Here is an 8,656-nt window from a genome sequence, read left to right on the forward strand (position 1 = left end):
GGAATTTTGTTGTAACTGTCGATTTTTGAGAAAATCAGTTCTCGACGAATTGGGAAAATTGAGGAAATCGATATTATTGAAATGCACATGATATAACTATTAATTGATACGGTACCTAGTACCTACATATTAATAATAGTAAAATATAACGTCAAGTAATACGAGTGATTAAAAATCCGATGATGCCTACGACACCCCACAATAATTTGCTGATTTACAGCACTATAATATCAACGACTATACACCTAATATTATATCCGGCTAATTGTACAGCCTGCGCCTTACGCGCGCCCGTACGTTCCGCCGAAACACCGAGTCCAGCAGCTGTCGTTGAAAAATCGTCGTTAGGTTAGGTTAGGTTGTCGTCCGTCCGAACTCATTACTTCGGCCAATCTGCCCACACGCATATTATACGTGCCTGCTATAAACTTCCACGACGGCGTAATAAATTTGCTTGGAGGTGAAATATAGAGCGTCCGCCTCCACCCACGCTCGTCCCCGCGTCGAATGGCCGTCTAGTTATAATACCTATAAGGCCAGAGCATATATAGTATGCAGTCCGACTTTATATTATACGCATTTAATTCCGCTCGCAATGCGCGAGGTTATATATGTATATATTATATTCTTCTTCTAGCTATTATGCAATATTGTAATATATTATGCCGCGCCATTGCGTATACAATATATTTTATGCTTCTCACGAATTTCGAATTGTTTACACCAATTAATCGATATAGGTACCTATATAAATTACCCGTAAACGATCGGTTTTTTTTCGACCACCACTGCTGCAGCATTTATACAACCTACGCGCATTATATTATATGGTCTAAAACGAAGGTGCACTGATATTGCTATTATTATTATTATTATAATTATTATTAAATTAAATTACTGCCATCACGATCGATCAGTTTGTCTGACGGTCAAAACAATTATTATGCATCCGTGTACAAGGGGTTTAGGTACCTATCTCATAATATGTCTGCAACGTCAGCTCAACTTAAATCGAATAAAAGTACACTAGGAGAATATTATAAAAATATAAATAAAAAGCTCCTGAAATTATCGTAAAAAATCAATGCGGTAAATTGTTTGGTATTTCACTGATTAATTAAGAACTCTGAACTACCTATTTCATGGTTGCACATGTAACTGTCGACTAAAACGAATAAAGATTACAAACATGTAATTATTTTATTTTATAACGAACAATTCCAGAAAACTTTTACAGTATTTTGCATGTCTCGTGATAGTAGTACGGAAAGTTGTCGTCAAAGATTCTCAACATTAAAAAAATCTACTATTTATGTTTGTTGTTAAATTTAAAGAATTTTTATTTTTAATTGATAAAATGAAATATTTATAATAAATAATATATTAATTTTCCAATAATATTTTTCTTTGATCAAAATGATATCAATCATGCTAATAGCAATGTGTTTTGAAAAAATGCAATTTTTCGTACTTCAGTACCTCACTTTATATTTTTAACTATAGGTGATTTACTAAACTAATTGTAAAATTAGTTTTATATGTATTAAAATTTACTTTGTTATATCTTACTTTTGTTTATCATAAGATTGTTAATCTTTAATAGATTGTTTATTGTATACTTACGTTTGAAATTAGTATCGTATATTTAATATCAATTTAATTTATTTTTGACTTTTTTGTTATCACTGAAACTTTTGAAAATGATTTTTAATGGCTAAAATTATTAAGCACTCTATGTTTATTGTATAAAAATATATAAACATATGGTTATTGGTTAATTATGCTACTTATTAAATAAATTGTATTGCAATCATTGCCTACTGCACTTTATTACTGTTTAAACTTTAAACTTAATTCAAACTTTGTCTTTACTTAAATACTTCTATATCACACTGGATGTAGAGTAATTTATCTCTTTAATTCGACGCTCAGATGTAATTTAAGTTAAAATTAACAGTAAATTATATTGAATCAATTGCTTTCAATGCAGTATATACGTTTCGTTTAATAGAAAGTGTTAGAAAAGTGTAAGAGAGTTACAAATAAAAAAAACAGCCTCAAGTAAATGTCCTATCGATACACCAACTATCAATTAATTTTGTTTATTACTCGTTATGGAAACTCAAGAAGAAAAAAACGTGGTTTATTACAAATCGCGCCTTATATGTGCCATCCTCAAACACCACGAGGCAGTCGCGTATACGTAACGATATATTATAATAATATTATTATGATTATTTGTTTTCGTAACGAATCGTCGAAATCACACGAGGGATTTACATAAAAAACTAATTTCCACTGCAGAGTCCGAGTACCTACAATCTACATAATATACCTATATTATATATTATATAGCTGGGTTCGGGATAATATGTATGTATAATATATAATGGTAAATGGTATCATATCGGCGAAATCGCGACGGTCTCATCATATATAGGTATGGTAGTCACTTGTATTGAGTTATACCTACCTACATCATATAGGTACACATGTACACAACATATAATAATATCCGTTTTCGTATCGGTTTTCAAAACGATTTCGTACATCGTCAAACTACGAGATTTACATATTATACCTAATAGGTGTACCAAACGCATTTCGACCGAACTGGTAAACGTCTCGCAGATTTTTTAAGTCATATTTTAATAATAATATATTATGCAGTTCTCACGTCGCCGGCGGGACAGCCACATGAGTATAATATGTGCGTAATAACGGAGCGCACCGCACACAGACACGACCTATACCTTATACAGGTAATTTCTTCGAGAGAGGTTTTTCCTCCGGTGGCGGTGCTCGGCCGTAACTTTTCGGCAAATATAGTGCCACCGCCTATTGAATCACATTCGCGGTAACAGCGACGACAAAGAAGATCATGGCTCGCATTAGGTATGTAGGAGGTAAGTGTATTAATATACCTCCAACGTCTCTGGCGCGTCGGCCAATAACATATATACTATAATATATGCCTAGTGTTAGAAAACGCCGATGTACCTAACCGTTTATTATTATATTTCGTTTTCGTTTCCACGCCCGACGGTCGAGCGGCGGCGAAATATGAGAAAAATCGTACACACACTGCACTCGCGCGGAGGCGATGATGATTGTGCTGTTGCGCTGGTGTGTGTGCGGAGAGCTTTCTAAAAAAAAAAATATTATTATGGAAAAGCGGAGGACGAATAAAATAGAAGAAAAAAAAAATCGAAGAATGAGTGAAGAAATAAAAAAACCGCAGGCGCTGGCCGGCCAGGTCGTGCTTGTGCATTTCGTATGACCCCCCCGCGCACATTTGTGACCTTACCAGTACTCTCCTATGTGTATATATATATATATATATATACGTACATACGTATATACATATATTTATCCGTACACTCGTCGCAGGTATACAACGCTGCATATAGGTACCCCCACATACACACATAATAATATTATACATATATATACTGCGGGTATACGCGCAATATGTGCGAGCGCGATATTATATTTATTTATTATTATTATTATTATTATTTTTTTCAGATTTGACTGTGATGATGATTGTGGTGCCGATGACGGCGATGATGACAGAGCGGCTGATATAAACGCGCGCAAATCCGGAGGTGTTTTTCGTCGTCCACGACACCCTATACGCCTATATTGTAACATGTATATGCGACGCGTAATGCGAAGATCACGATCACGATCTCTTCACACGTAAGTCTGTATAATGTATAATATTATATACGCTGTTGCCCAGAACTATAATATGATAGTGTTATTAGAGACGTGTTGGTGTTCACACCGCGCGAACGTAATTCGCTCAAACTGCGTACACATCATATGGGTACACCTACCTATACGATGAAAAACCCGAAATTTTCTTATTCTCTCGTTATTATCATATTATAATATTCAGAATGCGCGCTGCCGCCTCCGCACGATTTTTTTTCCCCTTCACATTATGGTATTTCATCGTTTTTTATACATACATATCGTTATTATTATAACATGTATCTTTATTTTTCACGCTACCCGACTACCCGCAAGTAACTGTTTTTTATTTTTTAATATCGACACACGAACCACCGACCCAGGTCACTATAGGTATTCATTTGGTGGGTGTTCATTATAGGCGTTCATCTATATAGACTAGGTACCATGTCTGTTGTACGTACACACGTCGTTATTTTTCGGTTTTCTCTACTTTTCGCCAATCGTGTCGGCAACTTGTCGGGCGAGCTGGTTTTGATCACATCAATTAAATAAAATATTATCGCCGTCATCGTTACCAAAACTGCTTATGCTGCGTCGCAAACCCTTAAACCATCGAGTTTATTAGGTAGTCGTTGTGGGTCATATACGCGCATCGAAGACATTACTATGCTCACTCATTTTTACATCTCGATTTATAAATCAGTACTTTTGAGTTCAAAATATCATATGTAATTCATAGTTGTCTCGTGCAAAAAAAATATGTATATTTTTAACAGATATTTTGCATTATACGCTTGATAATATTTCCAATATGTTTTAGTGAGCAATTGAGCATGCATTAGTTATAAGTAAATATTAAATAATATATCATACATAAATATGCGCTATACCAGCACCTAGCAAGGCTTTAGTTTAAAATTTTTTTTTAAAATAAATATTGGTATTTCTGCAGTCCCATTTCTGAAAGGATAACAGCCTTTCTCTTTTTTCGCAAATATTGTGTAAGATTTGTTTTCGTCAGTTAAATACATTTCATTATTTGTATTTGTTTTTCTACACGTTTATAAGTTTACATTAGGAAGAAAACTTCCGTCATGATTCTATGGCTCTATGCTAATTCATATAATGTCGTAATTAACTATAACGCAGTGTTAAATTAAGTTAACCTTGAATTATACAAACAAATTTAATACGGTTATTAATTTAAGGTAGGTATTAAACAATTATTATTTAATACATTTTAAACTGTAATCAAATAGGCTTTTATTGAGTGTATAATTTGCTTATACATAAACACAATTATTATTGGCTTAGTAATTTCTTGTGCTATAAAATGGAATAACGCGCATGCAGTAACGATCGAGTATAATAATAACAATTATTTTAAAACCTATACGAATTAATTAAACAATTAAAATCATTATATTCTTCGTTGACCATATATTGTATTACAGATATTGTCATATTGATTATCTAAGTATTTAATTTTGAAATTTTGAATTTAATTAATTTAAGTCGTTTTCTGTTATAACTGATAGATATTATATTTGTCTTATAAAAATCTGATCATTGTAAAAAATAAATAAATACTATTCACTTATATCTTATCTATTGCAAACTATATAGGTACCATATTATAATATTTACTATAATTTAAATAGTTAAGCTTGAAACTGACAAATGGAATTCTCATATCCAGCGCATCCTAAATAATGGCCTTAAAGATTATTCAACTATTTGAAAAAAATTTACTTATTTTGTCGTTTACTGTTGGAAATAAAAAAATACTATTACTTGTTGATGTACGAATAAAACTTAACACCACCTGTTTTTACTTTGCTACTCATATTTTGAATAGTAGGTAAAACTTAATGGTTTATTTCTTCATAATAATATCGCCCGATAGCTGAGAATAACCATTAATATGGAAATAAAGTCTAAAAAATGAAATGTACGTATTTTTAATAAAACGATTAATAAATCAATAAGCAGCTGTTATTTGTATTTTAACTGATCAGAGTGATCTAGGCTCGTTGGAGTGTGTACAGTACACATTATAATATTATAGGTATAGGTACTATTTATATATGTACAGCATTATGACAGATCCAGCGTAAGACAAAGATTATATACTATTGTTGATGTGCAGACTGTTTAAGAACAGTTATTTTGCGATTGCGGAACGAAGAGCAAAGGGGTTAATTTACGAGATACCATCACGTCTAATGTTGAAAAATGTTTAATACACGATTAGTTAGCGCATGTTAGGTACAGTATATAAACATGTTTACACTGCAGAGCCGGTAGCCGCAGCAGCATCAATTCTTCTAAATTATAATATAGTGTGATATTATAAACGAGATAGGTAATATATATATATATATAAAGAAATAAAAAATAACACTGACAAAATATAGTAATACCTAATTTATAATATTTAACAGAGGACGGACCTACATTTGTCTTTATGTTTACACCGTTTCGCTACACACACACGCGTAATATTATACAGGATATATACACACAGATGCAGTCTCGTCTGTTCAGACGTCCGATGATGAGCAGGTTTGACCTCTATATATACACACGAGTTGTTGAAGGAGAGTCTTTGCGCACGCCCCGAGGGGTTGGGTGTCAAGATAAAATGCAGAAGTTAGAACACCAATAATTATCGTGCGCGGCTATAGTGAAGTAATGTGTCGTAATTTATAATATAATGTTTTCACGTAGGTACCTACATACATACACACTTTAGTATATATAAGCACAACGACTACATATATACAGTAGATATATAATACGATGTGTATAGGCAGTACTGTACAAGTTAAGAGAGAAAAAACACGCGAGTATATATATATATATGCGATAATAATCAACCAAAGTCTAAAAATGAAACATATGATGTACTCATATATACATATATATATATATATATATATAGTCGGTTGGTTTTGAAACGTAGAAAATGTATACGACAATCCGTCGTATTCTTTAGGTATAGGTACGAAATACAAACTGCGAGAGACCAAATCATTACATAAGTGGCGTATTTTAAATGCCAAACACACCAATATTTACCGTTGCAATATCGCGCATACATATTACCTCGCACATTATTATTATTATATACATATGGGTGTATTAAACGCGTTACAGAAATCACTCTTAAATGTGTCTGAAGGGGGCTTGACTATATAGACACCAGTGTGAATTCGAATAACAAATCATTATAACATGTATAATAATATTATATAATTTAAGAAAATAACAACGCACATTGTCGAGCATCATAGTTCTAATAACATACCTTTCAATAATTATAAATTTAATCTGAAAATCTTAGATCCTATGTTTAGCCGCCCCATACGCGTATTATACACACATTGAATATTATCATAATATATTCAGTAGTTTTTGTAATAATGTTATTATATAACGGACGGACTATCGTTATGAAGTAAAATACACATAAATATTTTATGTATGGGCAAACGATGAAGTAATGTAGATTTGTATTGTGTACTATACGGTGTGCGCTCCGTGTGTGGCGTGCTTACAAGTGAAATCTTCTTATAGTTCTCGAGTTTTCAAAAAAAAAAAAAAGTAAAATACGTACACACTAACCATTGATAATCCGCATTCACAGACTTCACATAAATCTCGTTTTAAGTACATATAATATAATATAGTATAATATTGTGCGCGGGTATAATATACCTATCTATATATATATATATATTATATACGTTTCTATATAAATACGGTTATATATACGCACGCAGGAGGTGACGCGAGGACTTTTCCCGAAACGGTTGCACGGTTCTTTAAAAAAAAAAAATTCCTAGGTGATATATTAGCGATTTGAATTACATTTTTTTCCTCTACGCCTGCAGTGTGTACGAGCTACCCGTCAAAATATTGTTATAACCACTGTTATTTATGTGTACGCGACTGTATTCGGGTACATTATATTTTGTGAGCCGCGGCGGCGGTGGCTTTAAGTGCACGAGCACACAATGGTATGACGATGGTTCGGTTTGTAACGGTGTACGAGTGTCTGTCTGTCTGTCCGTACATACGCGAAATACAGGAATAATGGGCACCGGACAATGGCGGGTATCGGAGTTTAGACATAGCGCGCGCGCGTGTGTGTGTGTGTGTGTGTGTGTGTGCGTGTGAGAGAGAGTGCGCGCAGGAAGTCTATGAAATCTCGCAGATAATAATATAACAATATTGATTTCGCCGATACGACAACGATGATATATTATCGCCGCCGTCGTCGTCGTGGTGGGCATAGCATAATGATAATATACGTGTATTCGATCGTCGCCGTCGAGTTAAATATATTATAGAAGAGGACTTAATGACCCGTGAAAAATCGACCGTTGACAAAAGCGTTCAACCGCGCGGGCGCTAGCGCGAGCGTTCACGCCTCCCCGCGTGTTAAATATATAATATATAATATACGACGACGGCGACGGTGTGCGTGTGTTTACCTTTTGGGGGTCAAAACAAGGAGCAGTAAATTTTGTGTTTCAGCGCTGATCCACTGCAGCCCGTCGTCGGCATACGCAGTTGCTCGATTGTTCGTTGTGTGATTCATTTCTCGCGCACTCGTCGGCGATGCACGCGATATACCTAATAATATTTAGCTAGGTAGGTGTAGGTACGACACTCGGGGATTAATAAAATACCATTTTTAAGTTCAAAGTAAATTCAAAGTATTTTATTATCACGGTTTTTCTCGAATACAACCACGGCAAACACGCGTAGTTATTTGGTCGGTAAAATCATTTGAATACATTGTAACTGCATTAAGTACCGCTTTAAGTATATTTTATAACTAAAATACGTACATAATACGTACGCGTATGTAATTTATTTCTATACCTATGTATTAAACGACTCGTAGGACTTGGAACTTATTGATCCAGAAAAATTAATGAATATG

This window comes from Myzus persicae, unplaced genomic scaffold (assembly GCF_001856785.1).
Source record: "Myzus persicae strain clone G006 unplaced genomic scaffold, MPER_G0061.0, whole genome shotgun sequence".
NCBI classification, from domain to species: Eukaryota; Metazoa; Arthropoda; class Insecta; order Hemiptera; family Aphididae; genus Myzus; species Myzus persicae.